The sequence below is a fragment of the Oncorhynchus clarkii genome, chromosome 4, assembly GCF_045791955.1.
Source record: "Oncorhynchus clarkii lewisi isolate Uvic-CL-2024 chromosome 4, UVic_Ocla_1.0, whole genome shotgun sequence".
Lineage (NCBI taxonomy): Eukaryota > Metazoa > Chordata > Actinopteri > Salmoniformes > Salmonidae > Oncorhynchus > Oncorhynchus clarkii.
In genome coordinates this window covers 52,967,741-52,989,264 of record NC_092150.1, presented here as the reverse complement: position 1 = coordinate 52,989,264, position 21,524 = coordinate 52,967,741, and positions in this window count along the sequence as shown.

The window sequence follows — 21,524 nt, the reverse complement described above, 5'->3', positions numbered from 1 at the left end:
CCAATGTTAACTTTTTTTTATTTGGGGCTTTGGCAGTCAATTGCAGTCAATTGAAAAACATTCTAACAATATTTAGATTCCCGAGTGTCGCAGTGGTCTAAGGCACTGCATCTCAGTGCTGGTCAGTTGATCTCCCCTTAAAGGTGAACTGGAGCTCACCCACCCTCTTCATGGAAGAAATAGCTACCAAGAAAGACACCTTCTTCATAGAGAGGTGTTTCAGGGAGGCGGACTCCAACGGCTCGAAAGTCGGCTTTGCCAAAGCTGCCAAGACCACATCCAGATCCCAACTCGCCATTGAGCAGGTCTTAGCTGGACGCAGGCGAAGAACGTCCTTCATAAACCTGGAGACCATAGGATGGCGCCCCAATGACCTGTCCATCCACCCCTCATGGCAGGCAGATATAGCGGCCAAATACCCTCTGTGTTGAGGCTGCCAAGCCCTCATCCAAGTGAGACTGCAGGTATTGGAGGACAAACTGCACCCCTCATGAGTTGGGAACAACCTCAATACCAGTTCACCAAGAGCAGAACAACCGGCAGCACAACTGGTATGCCGCATTTGTAGCTGGTGCTCTTGCACTCTGCATGGTGTTCATTACGCCCTCTTGTAGTCCTAACATGGACCATTGGTGCTGTTCAGCGGCCAAGCCCACAGACTGAGGCAGTGCGGTCTCGGATGCTACAGAGTTACCCCGGCCTGAGACAGCAGGTGCAGTTGCCAAGGTGTCCCAGACAACAGGGACAGGAGAAGGCTGAACCAGGGTTGTCTGTGCCAGAATGGGGCCACCAGCAGCAACAATGCTCTGCCATCCTGGTCCTGTCCAGCACAGCCTGGATCAAGGGAATAGGAGGAATGCATAAAGCTCCATCCCTGTCCAATCTTAAGCCAGAACAAGCCCAGAGACCCTGGGTGGCTCCGACATGGAGTACCACAGGGGGCAGTGTGCATTGTCCAGGGAGGCAAACGGGTCCACCTGCGCTCTCCCAAACTTGTCCCACAGGTGCAGCACCACCTGGGGATGTAGGCTCCATTCCCAAGGTGGTGGTGGGCCCTCCCTCAGGAGCATATCCGCTGCCACATTCAGGATGCCAGGTACGTGCGCTGCGCATAGAGGCGCTAGACATCCCTGAGCCCAGAGAAGGAGCTCCTGTGCCATAAAATGGAGGCAGTGGAACCTCAGTCCACCCTGATGGTTGATGTAAGACACCACTGTGGTGTTGTCCATTTTCAACAGGGCATGTCTCCCCTTCAGATGTGGAAGGAAATACCACAGGGTCAGCAGTACAGCTCATAGCTCTACTGTATTGATGTGCCTGCCGCTCCAAGGGGGTAAGGATTCTAGCAGCCGTATTTAGCACTAACTGAAGTTTATTTAGTTCTTTACCCGGGTAGCCAGAAAGTAGAGCATTGCAGTAGTCTAACCTAGAAGTAACAAAAGCATGGATTAATTTTCTGCATCATTTTTGGACAGAAAGTTTCAGATCTTTGCAATGTTACGTAGATGGAAAAATGTTTGTCAAAAGAGATATCAGGGTCCAGAGTAATGCCAAGGTCCTTCACAGTTTTATTTGAGACGACTGTACAAGCATCAAGGTTAATTGTCAGATTCAACAGAAGATTTCTTTGAGACCTAGAACAAGCATCTCTGTTTTGTCTGAGTTTAAAAGTATTAAGTTTGCAGCCATCCACTTCCTTATGTCTGAAACACATGCTTCTAGCAAGGGCAATTTTGGGGCTTCACCATGTTTCATTGAAATGTACAGCTGTGTGTCATCCGCATAGCAGTGAAAGTTAACATTATGTTTTTCCGAATGACATCACCAAGAGGTAAAATATATAGTGAAAACAAGTGGTCCTAAAACGGGACCTTGAGGAACAACAAAATTTACAGTTGATTTGTTAGAGGACAAACCATTCACAGAGACGAACTGATATCTATCTGACAGATAAGATCTAAACCAGGCCAGAACATGTCCGTGTAGACCAATTTGGGTTTCCGATCTCTCCAAAAGAATGTGGTGATTGATGGTATCAAAACAGCACTAAGATCTAGGAGCACGAGGACAGATGCAGAGCCTCGGTCTGACGCCATTAAAAGGAAATTGAACACCTTCACAAGTGCAGTCTCAGTGCTTTGATGGGGTCTAAAACCAGACTGAAGCATTTCGTATACATTGTTTGTCTTCAGGAAGGCAGTGAGTTGCTGCGCAACAGCTTTTTCTAAAAATTTTGAGAGGAATGGAAGATTCGATATAGGCCAATAGTTTTTTATATTTTCTGGGTCAAGGTTTGTCTTTTTCAAGAGGCTTTATTACTGCCACTTTTAGTGAGTTTGGTACACATCTGGTGGATAGAGAGACGTTTATTATGTTCAACATAGGAGGGCCAAGCACAGGAAGCAGCTCAATATTGTCCAGTATGCAGCTTGAAGGTTTAGAGGCCATGATTATTTTCATGATTGTGTCAAGAGATATAGTACTAAAACATTTGGGTGTCTCTCTTGATCCTAGGTCCTGGCAGAGTTGTGCAGACTCAGGACAACTGAGCATTGGAGGAATACGCAGATTTAAAGAGGGGTCCATAACTTACTTTCTAATGATCATGATCTTTTCCTCAAAGAAGTTCATGAATTTATCACTGCTGAAGTGAAAGCCAACCTCTCTTGGGGAATGCTGCCTTTTAGTTAGCTTTGCGACAGTATCAAAAATAAATATAGGATTGTTCTTATTTTCCTCAATTAAGTTGGAAAAATAGGATGATCGAGCAGCAGTGAGGGCTCTTCGATACTGCACGGTACTGTCTTTCTAAGCTAGTCGGAAGACTTCCAGTTTGGTGTGATGCCATTTCCGTTCCAATTTTCTGGAAGCTTGCTTCAGAGCTCGGGTATTTTCTGTATAGCATGGAGCCAGGCCTGCTATAAAAAGTGAGTGAGTAGGTTGCATAGATTTCATGACTAGAAGCTCAAAAGACGAAAACATCTGGGGGTTTTTGTAAATTGAAATTTGCTATCGTAAATGTTAGCAACACCTCCGCCTTTTGTGGGATGGACTGGGGATATGGTCACTAGTGTAACCAGGAGGTGAGGCCTCATTTAACACAGTAAATTCATCAGGCTTAAGCCATGTTTCAGTCAGGCCAATCACATCAAGATTATGATCAGTGATTAGTTCATTGACTATAACTGCCTTTGAAATTAGGGCTCTTGAATTGTGAGGTATCACGATCTCTTTCAATAATGGCAGGAATGTAGGAGGTATTTATTCTAATGAGATTGCTAAGGCGAACACCGCCATGTTTAGTTTTGCCCAACCTAGGTCGAGGCACAGACACAGTCTCAATGGGGATAGCTGAGCTGACTACACTGACTGTGCTAGTGGCAGACTCCACTAAGCTCACAGGCTGGCTAACAGCCTGCTGCTTGGCCTGCACCCTATTTCATTGTGGAGTTAGGGGAGTTAGAGCCCTGTCTATGTTCGTAGATCAGATGAGAGCACCCCTCCAGCTAGGATGGAGTCTGTCACTCCTCATCAGGCCAGGCTTGGTCCTGTTTGTGGGTGAGTCCCAGAAAGAGTGCTAATTATCTACAAATTCTATCTTTTGGGAGGGGCAGAAAACAGTTTTCAACCAGCGATTGAGTTGTGAGACTCTGCTGTAGAGCTCATCACTCCCCCTAACTGGGAGGGGGCCAGAGACAATTACTCGAATCCGACACATCTTTCTAGTTGATTTACACGCTAAAGCTATGTTGTGCTTGGTGACCTGTGACTGTTTCATCCTAACATCGTTGGTGCCGACGTGGATAACAATATCTCTATACTCTCTACACTCGCCAGTTTTAGATTTAGCCAGCACCATCTTCAGATTATCCTTAACATCGGTAGCCCTGCCTCCTGGTAAACAGTGTATGATCGCTGGATGGTTCGTTTTAAGTCTAATACTGCGGGTAATGGAGTCGCCAATGACTTGGGTTTTCAATTTGTCAGAGCTAATGGTGGGAAGCTTCGGCATCTCAGACCCTGTAATGGGAGGTGTAGAGACCAGAGAAGGCTCGGCCTCTGACTCTGTTCGCTGCTTAATGGGGAGATCCGGTTGAAAGTTTCTGGAATATGGAAAATGTAACATGGAGTGGCGAAGCGAGTTCTGTGCTATCTCGGCCCAGGGCACAAACGCTGCCCACTCCCCCGGCCGGTCCTGGCAGTAGGACCGCAGAAATCTGCCCACATCCTGGTTGACTCTCTCTACCTGCCTGTTACTCTCATGGTGAAAACCTGAGGTAAGGCTAATCGAGATCCCCAGACGTTCCATGAACGCCTTCCAAACTCTCGACGTGAACTGGGTACCCCGATCCGACACTATATCGTCAGGCACCCCGTAGTGCTGAAAGACATGTGTAAACAGGGCCTCCACAGTCTGTAGGTCCGTAGGGAGACAGGACTTAGGAAAACGATCCACAATGACCAGGATCGTGGTATTTCCCTGTGAGGGAGGAAGATCCATTAGGAAATCCACTGACAAATGTGACCAAGGTCGTTGTGGAACGTGTTAGGGATGTAACTTAACTCTGGGCAGGTGTCTCGAAGCCTTACACTGGTCACACACCGACCAGGAGGAGACATAAACCCTCACGTCCTTAGCCAAAGTGGGCCACCAGTAGTTCCCAGTCAGACAGCCCACCGTCCGACCGATCCCCGGATGACCAGAGGAGGGAGACGTGTGGGCCCAAGAGATCAACTGGTCACGGACAGCAGACAGAACGTACATACGCCCAACGGGACACTGGAGGGGAGCGGGCTCTGTACGCCATGCCTGCTCAATGTCCACATCCAGATCCCACACGACCGGCGCTACCAGGCAGGAGGCCGGAAGAATGGGAGTCTGATCCATGGGCCGCTCCTCAGTGTCATACAGCCAGGACAGTGCGTCTGCCTTCTTATTCTGGGAACCTGGTCTGCAGGATAGGGTAAACACAAAACGAGTAAATAACATGGCCCACCTTGCCAGACGAGGATTCAGTATCCTTGCTGCCCGGATGTACTCCAGGTTGCGGTGGTCAGCCTAGATGAGAAAAGGTGTTTATAGCCCCCTCAAGCCAATGTCTCCACACTTTCAACGCTTTAACCACAGCCAACAACTCCCGGTCCCGCACATCATAGTTACGCTCCGCTGGGCTGAGCTTCTTCGAGAAGAAAGCACAAGGGCGGAGTTTCAGTGGCGTGCCCGAGCGCTGTGAGAGCACGGCTCCGATCCCAGCCTCGGACGCATCCACCTCCACTATGAATGCCAAAGAGGTATCCGTATGGGCCAGCACTGGAGCCGAAGTAAACAGAGCCCTTAGTTGCCCCAAAGCCCTGTCCGCCTCAACCGACCACTGCAACCTTACAGGACCCCCCTTCAGCAGTGAGGTAATGGGCACTGCAACCTGGCCAAAACCCTGGATAAATCTCCGGTAGTAATTGGCAAACCCTAAAAATCGCTGCACCTCCTTTACCGTGGTGGGAGTCGGCCAATTACGCACGGCTGCAATGCGGTCACTCTCCATCTCCACCCCTGATGTGGAAATGCGATACCCTAGGAAGGAACTGCTGAAAGAACAGGCATTTCTCAGCCTTGATGTACAGGTCATGCTCCAACAGTCGTCCAAGTACCTTGCGCACCAAGGACACATGCTCGCTGTCTTCCACTCGTCTACCTCCTGGATACACACCAGGTTATACGCACTCCTGAGATCCAGTTTCGTGAAGAAGCGCACCCCATGCATCGACTCAGTCGCCATGGCGATAAGAGGTAACTGTACCTCACCATTATTTAATTGAGACCTCTATAGTCAATGCAAGGGCGTAAACCTCCATCCTTCTTCACAAAAAAGAACCTCGAAGAGGCAGGTGAAGTAGAGGGCCAAATGTACCCCTGACGCAGGGATTCAGAGACATATGTCTCCATTGCCACCGTCTCCGCTTGCGACAGGGGATACATGTGACTCCTGGGAAGCGCAACGTCTGCCAGGAGATTTATCGCACAATCCCCCCGTCGATGAATGGCAATTGTGTCGCCTTCTTTTTACAAAAGGCGAGATCCAAATCGGCTTATTCTAGGGGGATGTGCACGGTGGAAACCTGGTCTGGACTTTCCACCGTGGTAGCACCAACGGAAACCTCTACACACTTCCCTGAGCACTCTCGCGACCACCCCGTGAGAGCCCTCTGTTGCCAGGAGATAGTGGGGTTATGCAGAGCCAGCCAAGGAAGGCCTAGTAACACAGAAAACAAAAAGAAAGAGACTGTTTTTCTCCTCATGATTCCCCTGCAGATGGTGGCCTCCTTGATTAGCCCGGACTCTAATGGTCGACTATCTAGAGTGTGTACCGGGAAGGATCTAACTATAGGAAAAATGGGGATCCCTAACCTAATGAATCGACGAGCGCCTTATGCTGGGAATGTGGGGAAAACTCAGGGAAACAAACAGGCACAAACCGTTGATCAACAGAGGACTCTGGATGAGTGTGGTGCAAACTCACCTGGGGTGACGCCAGAGTGCCCTGCTTGTTGCCTCGACTCCCAGAGGAACCAACACAGCACCGACCGGCAGTGTGTCCTCTGCGGCCACAGATGGCGCTCTTGATGGCTCCTCCTCCCGTCTCCCTAAGAGCATCCCCTCCTAACTCCATGGGCACCGGAGCGGAGGTGCTGGACGTTGGAACCAACAGAGCCCCCTCTGGATGTCCGCGGGTGACCAGCAGGTAATCCAACCGGATGGACAAATCCACCAGTTGGTCAAAGGAAATGGTGGCGTCACTGCAGGCCAGCTCACGTCGGACATCTTCTTGTAGGCTGCATCGATAGTGGTCGATGAGGGCCCTGTCGTTCCAGCCTGCTCCGGCAGCCAAGGTCCGGAATTCCCTGAGGGCCCTGTCTCAAATGAAAGAGCCTTTCTCCCTGCCGCTCTGCCCTCAGGTGGATGGTTGAAGACGGCCCTGAAGCGACGGGTGAACTCCTCGAAGTGGTCTGGAGCCGTGTCTCCTCTCCACATGGCGTCTGTGAGGCAGGAGATGAGAGCAGCTACTCTCTCCTCCTGAGGGTGCTGGGTGCACAGTGGCCAGGTAGAGGTCCAGTTGTAGTAAGAATCCCTGGCACTGTGCTGCCGTCCCATCATACTCCCTGGGAAGGGAGAGACAAGGGAGAATCCCCTGCGGATGGAACGGGTGGAGACAACCCCGGTTGTGCTGGTCGAGTCACTGGAGGGACCTCCTGTCTCTCCCAGCGGTCCATGGTCTGGACAACGCAATCCATCATGGCACCAAGATGATGTAACATGGCCGAATGTTCTTGGACGCGCTCCTCGACTCCTCTAACTGGGGTACCTGCTCCTGCTGACTCCATCTGAGATGTGTAATACTGTCAGCGAGTGTACAAGAGGCGAAGTCAGGTGCAGGAGAGTAGCATGATGTAAACAGGCACACTTTTATTTTAGTTCCAAAACGAGAGCACTACATAAATCAAATGCGCTCAAAACATGGAACATAACAAAAGTAAAGAGCGGAATAAGACATCACAGTAAAATGAAACAATTACACACAAAACATGATGGGAAACAGAGGGTTAAATACAAGTCGATTGATTGGGGAAATGAAAACCAGGTGTGTATGGAAACAAGACAAGACAAATGGATATATGAAAAATGGAGAGGTGAGGGCTAGAAAGCCGGGGACGTAGATCTTCCGAACACCGCCCAAACATGGAGAGGAGCCATGGGGGAAGTCATGACAGTCTGGCCACTGTCTCATAAAGCCCAGATTGTTGAAGTGCTGTAGAGACAGGTTGTCCCATCTCAGCTTAGTAACTCTATAGTTCTGTCAGATTGGTCATTGGGTTCTTTGTCACCTCCCTGACCAAGGTTATTCTTGCCATGTTGCTCAGTTTAGTTGGACGGCCAGCTCTCATATTTTTTTCAATTTCTGAAATGATGGAGACCACTGTGCTCTTGGAAACTTTCAACACTGAAGAAATAGTTTTATACCCTTCCTCAGATGTACTGTTTCTTCTTCTTCTTTCTTTGTACTTCATCACAATTCTATCTCGGAAATCTACGGCCAATTCCATGAACTTCATGGTATAGTTTCTATTCTGACATACAATTCTTCTTCTTCTATAGTATATTGATGTTTGCGCATTTAAAATGTGCATCCCGACACCTACTGTGCGTGATGCGGCACTACCCCTTGCAAGTCTTCAGATGTAAAAGTCCCAAAAATATTCTGCCACAGCCAAAATGATGTCCAGTTTCTTTTAAACTTGAGCTGCACAGTTTATAACTGTGGCAATGAACGCCAGATTTACACATTTTTAACACATGGGGAATCTTTTTCACAGCAAACATTTACAACAGCCTGCGTCCACTACCATATCTTCACTTGTATCTACACAGCCTCTGGATGTACAGTACCAGTCAGACGTTTGAACATACAGTGCCTTGCGAAAGTATTCGGCCCCCTTGAACTTTGCGACCTTTTGCCACATTTCAGGCTTCAAACATAAAGATATAAAACTGTATTTTTTTGTGAAGAATCAACAACAAGTGGGACACAATCATGAAGTGGAACGACATTTATTGGATATTTCAAACTTTTTTAACAAATCAAAAACTGAAGAATTGGGCGTGCAAAATTATTCAGCCCCTTTACTTTTAGTGCAGCAAACTCTCTCCAGAAGTTCAGTGAGGATCTCTGAATGATCCAATGTTGACCTAAATGACTAATGATGATAAATACAATCCACCTGTGTGTAATCAAGTCTCCGTGTAAATGCACCTGCACTGTGATAGTCTCAGAGGTCCGTTAAAAGCGCAGAGAGCATCATGAAGAACAAGGAACACACCAGGCAGGTCCGAGATACTGTTGTGAAGAAGTTTAAAGCCGGATTTGGATACAAAAATATTTCCCAAGCTTTAAACATCCCAAGGAGCACTGTGCAAGCGATAATATTGAAATGGAAGGAGTATCAGACCACTGAAAATCTACCAAGACCTGGCCGTCCCTCTAAACTTTCAGCTCATACAAGGAGAAGACTGATCAGAGATGCAGCCAAGAGGCCCATGATCACTCTGGATGAACTGCAGAGATCTACAGCTGAGGTGGGAGACTCTGTCCATAGGACAACAATCAGTCGTATATTGCACAAATCTGGCCTTTATGGAAGAGTGGCAAGAAGAAAGCCATTTCTTAAAGATATCCATAAAAAGTGTCGTTTAAAGTTTGCCACAAGCCACCTGGGAGACACACCAAACATGTGGAAGAAGGTGCTCTGGTCAGATGAAACCAAAATGTAACTTTTTGGCAACAATGCAAAACGTTATGTTTGGCGTAAAAGCAACACAGCTCATCACACTGAACACACCATCCCCACTGTCAAACATGGTGGTGGCAGCATCATGGTTTGGGCCTGCTTTTCTTCAGCAGGGACAGGGAAGATGGTTAAAATTGATGGGAAGATGGATGGAGCCAAATACAGGACCATTCTGGAAGAAAACCTGATGGAGTCTGCAAAAGACCTGAGACTGGGACGGAGATTTGTCTTCCAACAAGACAATGATCCAAAACATAAAGCAAAATCTACAATGGAATGGTTCAAAAATAAACATATCCAGGTGTTAGAATGGCCAAGTCAAAGTCCAGACCTGAATCCAATCGAGAATCTGTGGAAAGAACTGAAAACTGCTGTTCACAAATGCTCTCCATCCAACCTCACTGAGCTCGAGCTGTTTTGCAAGGAGGAATGGGAAAAAATGTCAGTCTCTCGATGTGCAAAACTGATAGAGACATACCCCAAGCGACTTACAGCTGTAATCACAGCAAAAGGTGGCGCTACAAAGTATTAACTTAAGGGGGCTGAATAATTTTGCACAGCCAATTTTTCAGTTTTTGATTTGTTAAAAAAGTTTGAAATATCCAATAAATGTCGTTCCACTTCATGATTGTGTCCCACTTGTTGTTGATTCTTCACAAAAAAATACAGTTTTATATCTTTATGTTTGAAGCCTGAAATGTGGCAAAAGGTTGCAAAGTTCAAGGGGGCCGAATACTTTCGCAAGGCACTGTACCTGCTCATTCCGGTGTTTTTCTTTATGTTTACTATTCTTTCCATTGTAGAATATTAGTGAAGACTTCAAAACTATGAAATAACACATATGGAACCATGTAGTAACCAAAAAAGTGTTATACAAATACATTTTATATTTGAGTTTCTTCAGAGTAGCCACCCTTTGCCTTGATGACAGCTTTGCACTATCTTGGCATTCTCTCAACGAGCTTAATGAGGTAGTCACCTGGAATGAATTTCAATGCCTTGTTAAAAGTTACTTTGTGGATGTTCTTTCCTTAAGGTGTTTGAGCCAATCAGTTGTGTTGTGACAAGTTAGGGTTGGTATACAGAAGATAGCCCTAATTGGTAAAAGACCAAGTCCATATTATGGTAAGAACAGCTCAAATAAGCAAAGATAAATGGCAGTCCATCATTACTTTAAAACATGAAGGTCAGTCATTGCAAAACATTTAAAGGACTGTGAAAGTTTCTTCAAGTGCAGTCGCAAATATGATGAAACTGGCTTTCATGAGGACCGACACAGGAAAGGAAGACCTAGAGTTACCTATGCTGCAGAAAATAAGCTCATTAGAGTTAAGATTGCAGCCCAAATAAATGCTTTACAGAGTTCAAGCAACAGACATCTCAACATCAACTATTCAGACGAGACTGTGGAATCAGGCAATCATGGTCTAATTGCTGCAAAGAAACCTCTACTAAAGGAAGGAATAATAAGAAGAGACTTGCTTGGGCCAAGAAACACGAGCAATGGACATTAGACCAGTGGAAATCTGTCCTTTGGTCTGATGAGTCCAAATTTGAGATTTTTGGTTCCAACTGCCATGTCTTTGTGAGACGCAGAGTAGGTGAACAGATGATCTCCGTATGTGTGGTTCCCACTATGAAGCATGGAAGAGGAGGTGTGATGGTGTGGGGGTTCTTTGCTGGTGACACTGTCAGTGATTTATTTAGAATTTAAGGCACACTTAACCAGGATGACTACCACAGCATTCTGCAGCGATACGCCATCCCATCTGGTTTGGGCTTAGTGGGACGATCATTTGTTTTTCAACGGGGCAATGACCCAACACACCTCCAGGCCGTGTAAGGCCTATTTGACCAAGAAGGAGAGTGATGGAGTGCTGCATCAGATGACCTTGCCTCCACAACCACCCGACCTCAACCCAATTGAGATAAACAGCAGAGTGAAGGAAAAGCAGCCAACAAGTGCTCAGCATTTGTGGGAACTCCTTTAATAAGACTGTTGAAAAAGCATTCCAGGTGAAGCTGATTGAGAGAATTCCAAGAGTGTGCAAAGCTGTCATCAAGGCAAAGGGTTGCTCCTTTGAAGAATCGAAAATATATTTTGATTTGTTTAACACTTTTTTGGTTACTGCATGATTCCATGTGTGTTATTTCATAGTTTTGATGTCCACTATTTTTCTACAGGGTAGAAATAGTAAAAAGTTATAACCCTTGAAAGAGTAGGTGTCCAAACTTTTGACTGGTACTGTAGGGTTTCTTACTTGTTTTTTTGCCTTGTACAGTTTGTCAAGTACCAGCTGTTATTTTTCTTGTCCTGGAATGTATGAAAACTCCCTCGGGAGGTAGAGAGTCGGAATTTGACCATCAGTTTATTCCAAAATGGGTGAACAGTGTGTCGACACTTCAACCGCGCTGGACTTAGCACACCAGTTGGTGTTGATGTAGAGGCAAACATCTCCCCCTCGATTTCCCCAACTCCACTGTTCTGTCTCTGAATGGAGAATCCATTGAGCTGAATAGCCTTGGGGGGTATCTGTCCGAGAGAAAAGCAAAGAATATTGCAGTTTCAAGAGTCCCATTAGTAGCAAATCTGCGATTAGAAGTCATCCATCTTATTATCGAGTGACTTGCCAGTAGAATGGAGGGAAGAGGTGGCTGGCTTTCTCTTTGCCTTAATCTCACCAGGATCCCCGCCCTCATGCCTCTGTAACGCCGGTGCTTCCTCTTAGGTAGGCACGGCATTACAGAGAGAACCTAGGGCAGATGAGACGAAGTTGAATTGGGGTAAGTAACTTCCGATCGGTTGTAAGAAGTAATAGGGCATATATTATGAAAATGAAGTAAAAACGAATGGAAAATTGTCATTGTTACAGTGTGTGATGGCAACACCATTGTCCTTCTACATACCGTTCTTCAGTATACTGTGTCTGTTTGCACACACTCTAAACATGTCTTACATAACCAAATCTTCACATGCATAGGTAGGGCTCTATTGAAAAAAAACAAATGACAGACTTTCTTTTTTTCTCCATTCACCCAGCAGGTTAGACGCCGGGCACCAAACGCACTAGAAATTCTCTTCAGGTATTCAACCTGAACATCCATCGTCACACCTGACATGACTCCTTTGACGGGTGCTCTGCTCCGAAGTTCAAAGCACAATACTTCTGGTTTCCAGATTATTTTGAGGCCCACTGCAATCTTCCTCTGCTCTTTAGAAACACAATTCATCCAAATAAGACCACTCCTGTTTACTCTGATATACTCCACTTTTCCCAGCGCATACTTCACCATTTGACACCTCCAATGGATCTCCCACATATGCATCCTAACTCAACAAACGCATCCCAAAAAAGAAACAATTCATTATCCAATCACACACTTATCCTCCACTCCAATTTTAGACTATTTCCTTTTTGTTCCATTTTCCCACACTATTGTTGTCCATTCAGGACATTCAACTTCACCAACTTTGCTTGACGCGCTGCTTGACTGGAACTCAGCATCCACTTCCGCCGTCTCTCACTCAGTCGCCACCTCTCTGTCATGCAGAGTCAACTGTGGGACCTTATCTAGACAGGAGTGTTTATTTATAAATCATGTCCAAACAACTGAATTGGCCATAGGTGGACTCAAGTTGTAGAGACATCTCAACAACAGGTGGACTCCAATCAAGTTGTAGAGACATCTCAAGGATGATCAATGGAAACAGGATGCACCTGAGCTCAATTAGGATTGTCATAGCAAAGTGGTATGAATACTTACAGTATGTAAATTACATTTCTGTATTTTCTTTTCAATAAATTAGCAACAATTTCTAAAAACATGTTTTTCACTTCGTCATTATGGGGTATTGTGTGTCGATTGGTGAGGAAAAAAATATTTAATCCATTTTGAATTCAGGGGTATAAATAATTTCTGAAGGCACTGTACATTACACATATAGCAAGTATCAGCGAACTGATTTAATCCATTTTGAATTCAGGGGTATAAATAATTTCTGAAGGCACTGTACATTACACATATAGCAAGTATCAGCGAACTGATTTAATCCATTTTGAATTCAGGGGTATAAATAATTTCTGAAGGCACTGTACATTACACATATAGCAAATACTGGATAAAAAATGTACTAAATTTGTACCTAGGAAATGAGTAAAATGTCCTGTATTATTTCAATGTTTGCTTTCTTGTGAATATTTAAGGCACCAGGTTCCCACTGTAACGCCACTTCTATGAAATGCTGATCTTTCCAGAGAAAGTAGACCTGCTATAAGCATATGACAAGGAGAGCGGTTGCTGCTGGGTGGAGTAGTTGTCAGTCAGTGCAGGGTCCTTCAAAGACTGTGATGTTCACATGTGCTCCCTCTTCGGCCTCTAGGTCACCACCTGTGCGTCGTCAGACTCACCTGGACTCCATCACTGCCTTGTCACTCCCTGAAAATGTCACTCCCTTTGGTTCCTTCCCCAGGCGTCATTGTTTCTGTTTCATGTCTGTGCGTTGTCCGTGTTTCCTGTTTTGTATTATGTTACGTTTATTTATTAAAACACTCACTCCCTGAACTTGCTTCCCGACTCTCAGCGCACATCGTTACAGAGATGCTCCACTTATACGTCAACCAAGCTTTCTGTCCTTAAATGGCTACACACAAATATCCCTCCACCCCCACCACACCCAAAACATAATAACGTAATGTTCAGTGGCAAGAAAAAGTATGGATTACCTGGATTTCTGCATAAATTGTACATAAAATTTGATCTGATCTTCATCGGTCACAACAATAGACAAACTCAGTGTGTTTAAACTAATAACACACAAATTATATTTTTCTTGCCTACATTGAATACATATTTTAAACACATAATGGAAAAAGTATGTGAACCCTTAGACCAGGTCAACCTTCTTTGACATGAGATCTACTTTTTCATTTGCCAGCCTGATGAGATCTACCAGTCTCTAAATCTAAACCAACCAACAAAATGTATGAAACGCAACACACCCCTGAGTATGGACCTGCTGCTATGATACCCAAATATAATGTGGACCAATAACATGTTTTCCACAAATAAGTGCAACTCATTCTCATTTCTGAGTGAGACTTTTGGCATTGGGTGGATACTAGTAGTTTTTCATAGTCAGGGCTGTAGCAGCTTGTTGCAAGTCTCATGCAGGCCACAAAATCATAGTAGATCTGTACTTAATGTGAGAAAATGCTGACTCACAGAGGTAGGTTGATCCTAAAAGGGCTGATAAGTTGAGAGCACATCTTCTTATGTTGGGATACTCTCCTCTAGCAGTAGCTCCCAGAACTCTTCCTTCATCTCAGTGGTTTCCCTGGATTTCAGATGAATGTCACTTCGAAGGGTGAGAATTTCAGTTTCTGTTATAGTTGTGTCCAATTGAAAAAGTGATCCCATTTTGGAGGTAATGACTTCCACATGTACACTACCGATCAAAAGTTTGGGGTCACTTAGAAATGTCCTTGTTTTATAATTAAAGAAAATAAAAAAATTTGTCCATTAGCTAATCCAAGTTTATCATTTTAAAAGGCTAATTGATCAATAGAAAAACATTTTGCAATTATGTTAGCACAGCTGAAAACTGTTGAAGCAATAAAACTGACCTTCTTTAGACTAGTTGAGTATCTGGAGCATCAGCATTTGTGGGTTCGATTACAGCCTCAAAATGGCCAGAATCAAAGAACTTTCATCTGAAACTCGTCAGTCTATTCTTGTTCTGCGAAATTTAGGCTATTCCGTGCGAGAAATTGTCAAGAAACTGAAGATCTTGTACAACCCTGTGTACTACTCCCTTCACAGAACAGAGCAAACTGGCCCTAACCAGAATAGAAAGAGGAGTGGGAGGCCCCGGTGCACAGCTGAGCAAGAGGACAAGTACATCAGTGTCTAGTTTGATAAACAGACACCTCACAAGTCCCCAACTGGCAACTTCATTAATTGTACCCGCAAAACACCAGTCTCAACGTCAACAGTGAAGAGGTGACTCTGGGATGCTAGCCTTCTAGGCAGAGTTCCTCTGTCCAGTGTCTGTGTTCTTTTGCCCATCTTAATCTTTTTTTTTATTGGCCAGTCTGAGATATGGCTTTTTTTCAGCATCCCGGAGTCGCCTCTTCACTGTTGACATTGAGACTGTTGTTTTCCGGGTACTATTTTACAAATACAGCACGCTAACTAAACATTACAGAATTACAATATTAGCTGTCCATTTGTAAGTATTGTTGTGTCACTGTAATGTTAGTATTGACCCTAATTCTAAAGTCCCATTGGGTCCCCATTGGAATTCTCTTGAATTCTTCCATGGGAATCCCATAGGACTTTTCCATAAGGGATGTACTCTCGGCCCTGTTGTCTGTGTGTGGGAGTTTATGCACTTTGTATTGTGAACCATCCAGAGGTCTGGGGGTCAATGGGAGTCAGATGCGGGGAATCCCCACCAACGTCACACGGTTCCCCAAGCACACCCATTATTACCGGCACAGGCGAAGGAACACATGGGAGAAAAGAGAACAATGGAGACGCAGGAGAAGAACAACACATGCGAAAAGAGGGAGAAATATTGAACGAAGAAACCAGAAAAGAAATGGATATTGACAGAAAAAGACAAAGAACAGATTAAAAGATGAAGAACGTGCGTGAGTCATTCCCGTAGCCGAGAGCCAAAGACAAGCCTAGCCACAAAAGAGTATTTAATATGATGATTATCGAAAGACTCTTTTATTTCCCCTTTCTTGAACCAGCCGAGTGCCATGCTGTGAATATCAAATATATCATGTAGATTTTTGCAACTTAAAAAGCTGACTCTTCCTCTGTATACACCACACCTCGCTACCTCATAGACTGGAACCCCTCTGGACCAATCACAGGACATACAGTATATCGCTGTTTTTTGGTATGGTATGCCTTGAACACACATCTCATAACTAATGTATCTAATACACAGTTGTGGCCAAATATACTGCCACCCTTGCACTTTTAAATAATTCCTTATTTTTTATTCTTCAAAAAAAGGTTTACTTTTGGTCTCCACCCCTTGTTATTAGTCCAGTGTTTCTTCTTGAAGTATTCCTGGGTGCTTTTGATGTTTGTTTGGGTCACTCTCCTGTTGGGAGATCCACAACCTTCGATGGAGATTCAGTTTTTGGGTTGAACATTGGACTGAAAAACACCCAATAATATGCTGATTTCATGATGCCATGATGCGCACGTTCAAGACCCCCCAGTACCAGAGCCAGCAATGCAATCCCACAGCATTAACAAACCTCCCCATGTTTGATGGTAGGGAGGGTGTTCTTTTAATTTACTGATTAAAATGTTAACTTCCTCCATTTTGTACTTTACTTTTTATAGACGCAGACCTGAAGATGATCAAGCAGCACCTTGAGAGCAAGCATCCCACGTCTCCAATGGTCCCAGTACTGGTTGATGTTCAAGCAGCACCTTGAGAGCAAGCATCCCACGTCTCCAATGGTCCCAGTACTGGTTGATGTTCAAGCAGCACCTTGAGAGCAAGCATCCCACGTCTCCAATGGTCCCAGTACTGGTTGATGTTCAAGCAGCACCTTGAGAGCAAGCATCCCACGTCTCCAATGGTCCCATGGTTGATGTTCAGGCCTAAGTGACCACACACTCAAATGGACCTTCAGGAATAAGATTCTTACTTCATTCACACACAGTAGACACAGTATAAACCACCATGCTGTCAACAGAATGCTGTCCTCAGTCCTTAAGTTGTATTGTCTAAGGCTCCATTTGTGGGAATGCTGAGATCACTCATCGGCTTTAATGTTGTGATTCACAGACACATGATGACCACGATTTGAATGCTGCAACTGAGACAGAATGATGTTGAGGGACAGGTTGAGACCCCGAGTATGACTGAACGTGGCCCAGTTATTTGTGACAACAACCTAAAAGGTGTGCAGAAGCACACCAGCACCCCACTTTATGTTTATTCCATGGCCAACCACCCCTTATGGTCCCTCAACTTCAGACACTTTGGAATTATCCATCTTATTTTCCCTATGCTGCTTCCTTCACTTGTTCTTATCAAATAAATATGCTTATTCATTCATGATTACGGATACATTCTGCAATTAGTTCATCTGGCTTTGAATCTGCAATAGAACAATGTCAACAAGTTAAGTTCTGATTTGCTTTAATACAGCAGGGCATTCTGACACCATAAATTGAAATAGATTTCACCTTGTCATATAGTTGGCAGAAATGAGAAGGGAATAAATAAAGACCTCCACTGGCTAAAGGAGAAGAGGATCTGGTAAAACAAGGGTATGTTTCTAATATCGTCTAGGAAGGTAGCTAGCTAGCTATATAGCTTCTTTGCAAAAGACAAGCCTAGTATTCATGGCACGTGAAAAATATCTGACTGCTACTAGGATAGTATTCTGTATGAGACACAATACCAAATGCATGAATAAGACAACAAAAAATGACTTTAATTAAATATGGAACAGTAAATTAAAATGTTCTATATAGCTTCATTTTTCGATCAAGGTACCATCACCTCCTGTTTCAACATGATAAGGCATGGCCCCATGTCGCAAGGATCTGTACACAATTCCTGGAAGCTGAAAATGTCCCAGTTAATCCATGGCCTGCATACTCACCAGACATGTCACCCATTGAGCATGTTTGGGATGCTCTGTATCGACATCTACAACAGCGTGTTCCAGTTCCCACCAATATCCAGCAACTTCGCACAGCCAATGAAGTGGGGTGAGACAACATTTGGGTCATTCAAAGGCCACAATCAACTCTATGTGAAGGACTACATGAGGCAAAGGGTGGTCACTGTTATGGGTGTAAGATGGCACAGTGATGCAATCTGTTGGTAAATGTTAAGTAGTGCAACTCCAGTGTTTTTGTACTGATCGAGAATGGTTACTCGCATCAATGCTTCTGTCTCGTCATTTAACATTCAAACATGGTGTCCGAGTCGGATAACTAACCATGCTTTCCGCAAATTAGTCACCTGTTCTGGTTTACCAAACAAATGCTTATTTGAGTAAAATGTTGCTGAAATTGACCTCAGCTAGAGTGAGTTTGCTAGTTAGCAGTTAGCTTCAGTGTTGTTAGCACTGGTTAGACATGGCGGCGAACATTCCCCCTCCCGCTGTTATGAAGCTCAGCGGGGATTAGAGCACGAACTGGGATACGTTTATAAGTGAATGGGAGGACTGTGCACTAGACACGGCACTTCTGGAATAGGATGATGATGTAGTGACTAACACTTTGAGGACTATAATGGGAGCTGAATGCTGACACGTATATACAAACACAACCTGAACCTGACAGCAGCTCAGCAAGGTAACACAACAGCTATTCTTGATGCTCTTGAACATTACTTTAAGCCAGCAAAAAATGCTATCTATGAGCGTTATGATTTTGGTTGTGGCAAACAGGAGGACGGGGAGTCTGTTGACAGCTTTGTCACCTCGCTAAGGGAAAAGGCAGCTACATGTGAATATGGTGCTTTAAAGAGATGAACTGATCAGAGATCAGATAGTGCTTGGTATAGCTGATGAGGGCACGCGCAGACATTTGATGTAAAATGGCGCCGGAGCCCCCAACCGATTGTGTTTTGTTGTTCGTTTATCTGCGTTGTTTGTAACTTTAAAAAAAAAAACTGCTTCCATCTCTTATGACCAAAAAAAACTTCTAGGCATCAGGACTGAGATTACTCACCACAGACTAGCAGAATCCTTTTTCTTCTTTCACAACTCTGACGAGCCCGAGGATATACGGCTCCCTCGGGAAAAGGCCCCGACCCCAGTAATCTGCGTGAAGAAGAGGCGAAGAAAGACAGGCCAGATGGCGGGCTGCCTTCTGAGGAGTAGGAGGCGATCGAATAAACCCGCACTCCCCTCAATTCTGCTCGCAAACATGCAATCTTTGAGTTATTGGGAAGATTAAACTACCAACAGGATATTAAAATCTGTAACATCTTATACTTCACGGAGTCATGGCTGAACGACAACAATATCAACATACAGCTGGCTGGTTATATGATGTACCGGCAGGATAGAACAGCGGCGTCTGGTAAGAAAAGGGGCGGCGGTCTATGTAATTTTGTAAACAACAGCTCTTTTATCTCTTATTCTTAGCCGTATTTTTTGAGACTGCACTGTCGGTTAGGGGATCGTAAGTAAGCATTTCACTGTAAGGTCTACTACACCTGCTGTATTCGGCGCATGTAACTAATTACATTTTATTTTATTTTCCTGCAGTGCAAGCTCTACGAACCCAGCAGCTACATGACCACCTTTTGGACACCCTGGGGCAGGAAGAGGTGGTTGAAGCTCCCATTTTGGGTCTCCATTGCTCCAGAGGAGTATCAAAGCAGGATCTTGAGAAAGTGAAGGCTGCCTTATAAATAACCCCCCCCCATCTGAGGTGAAGGCAGTGCAGAGCTCCGTCGAATTAGCCACGTTCCAATCGCAGCTCTCTGAGGTGTGTGAGCCACTCAGGACGATCATGGACAAGGAAGCCATCTGGCATTGGCTCCTAAAACACGACGCAGTGGTGAGGGAACTAAACAACTGGTCACCCAGAAACCTGTTCTGCGATACTATGATGTGTCAAAACCTGTCACGATTCAGAGTGACTCGAGCCAGTATGAACTTGGCTGTTGCCTCATTCATGCAGGAGGGCCATCCTGTGGCATTCGCCTCTAGGGCACTCACTACAACAGAGCAGAAATATGCCCAGATAGAGAAGGAGTGCCTCAGCATTGTGTTTGTATGCCAACACTTCCACCACTACCTGTACGGGCATGACAACATTACCGCAGTGACAGATCACAAGCTCCTTAGTGCTATATTCAGCAAGCCTCTTCTGAATGCCCCAAAACGACTGCAGAGCATGCTACTGGCCCTACAAAACTACAACCTCAAGGTGGTGTATAAGCCAGGGCCAGAGATGTATGTGAGTGACACGCTCAGCAGGACTACTGCATCAGGCACTCACAAACGCTCCATGCATGAACAACACACAGTGTGCAGCTTACAAACAGAGCAAGTGGATGTTGAACACATCAACCAGGCTGACTACCTCAATGTTACGGACCAGCGCCTTATACAAATCAGACAGCACACAGACAGGGACGAGCACTTCCAGGCATTGAGGTATGTGATTCTGATTGGGCTGGCCTGACTGCAAGGAAGAAACTTCTCTAGCCGTCAGAGAATATTGGCCAGTCAAAGAGGAGCTCAGTGTTCAAAACTGAGTAATATTCAAGGATCAGAAAGTCATTATTCCCCGGTCTCTGCGCCCTGCGATGTTGGCACATGTGCACTCAAGTCACATTGTAGGTGAGGCCTGTTACAGACAAGCACGTGACACACTGTATTGCCCATAAATGCACAATCTGCAATGAATATGCCATTGAGCAACCGAGTGAGACGATGAAAATATAGACAAACTGGGAAAAGTGAAGAAACTATCAAAATGTGTTAAGTTAATACCTGAAAAAAATCCTAAACTGTTCATGTTGGAAATTATTACTAGGTTTGTTTTGTTAGTGAATTGACAGCTCCTGTCCTATTTTATAAAAGGGCAGATGTTAAGGGTGTAAGATGGCACAGTGATGCCATCTGTTGGTAAATGTTAATTACTACATCTCCAGTGTTTTTACCAGTGTGCTTGATATACCCGGATGGATTGTAATGTACTGATCAAGACTGGTTACTCGCATCAATGCCTCTGTCTCATCCTTTAACATCCAAACAGTCACACCAGATACTGACTGATTTTCTGATCCATGCCACTACCTATTTTATTTAGGTATCTGTGACCAACAGATGTATATATGTATTCCCAGTCATGTGAAATCAATAGATTAGGGCCTAATTAATGTATTTCAGTTGACTGATTTCCTTATTTGAATTGTAACTCAGTAAAATCTTTGAAATTGTTGCATGTTGTGTTTATATTTTTTGTTTCAGTGTAGCTACAGAATTGCGACGTGATATGTGATGCTCCATATCATAGTGTCACATATATTGATAAAAGTCTCCTTGTGTGAGATAGATTTACATGGTTATCAAAACATGTTTCTACAATGGATAAAATGAATGGTGAAAAAACTGTTTGAAACATTTCTGTGTTTGACCACTAGGTTTTATCGGAATTATGACGCCTCCACT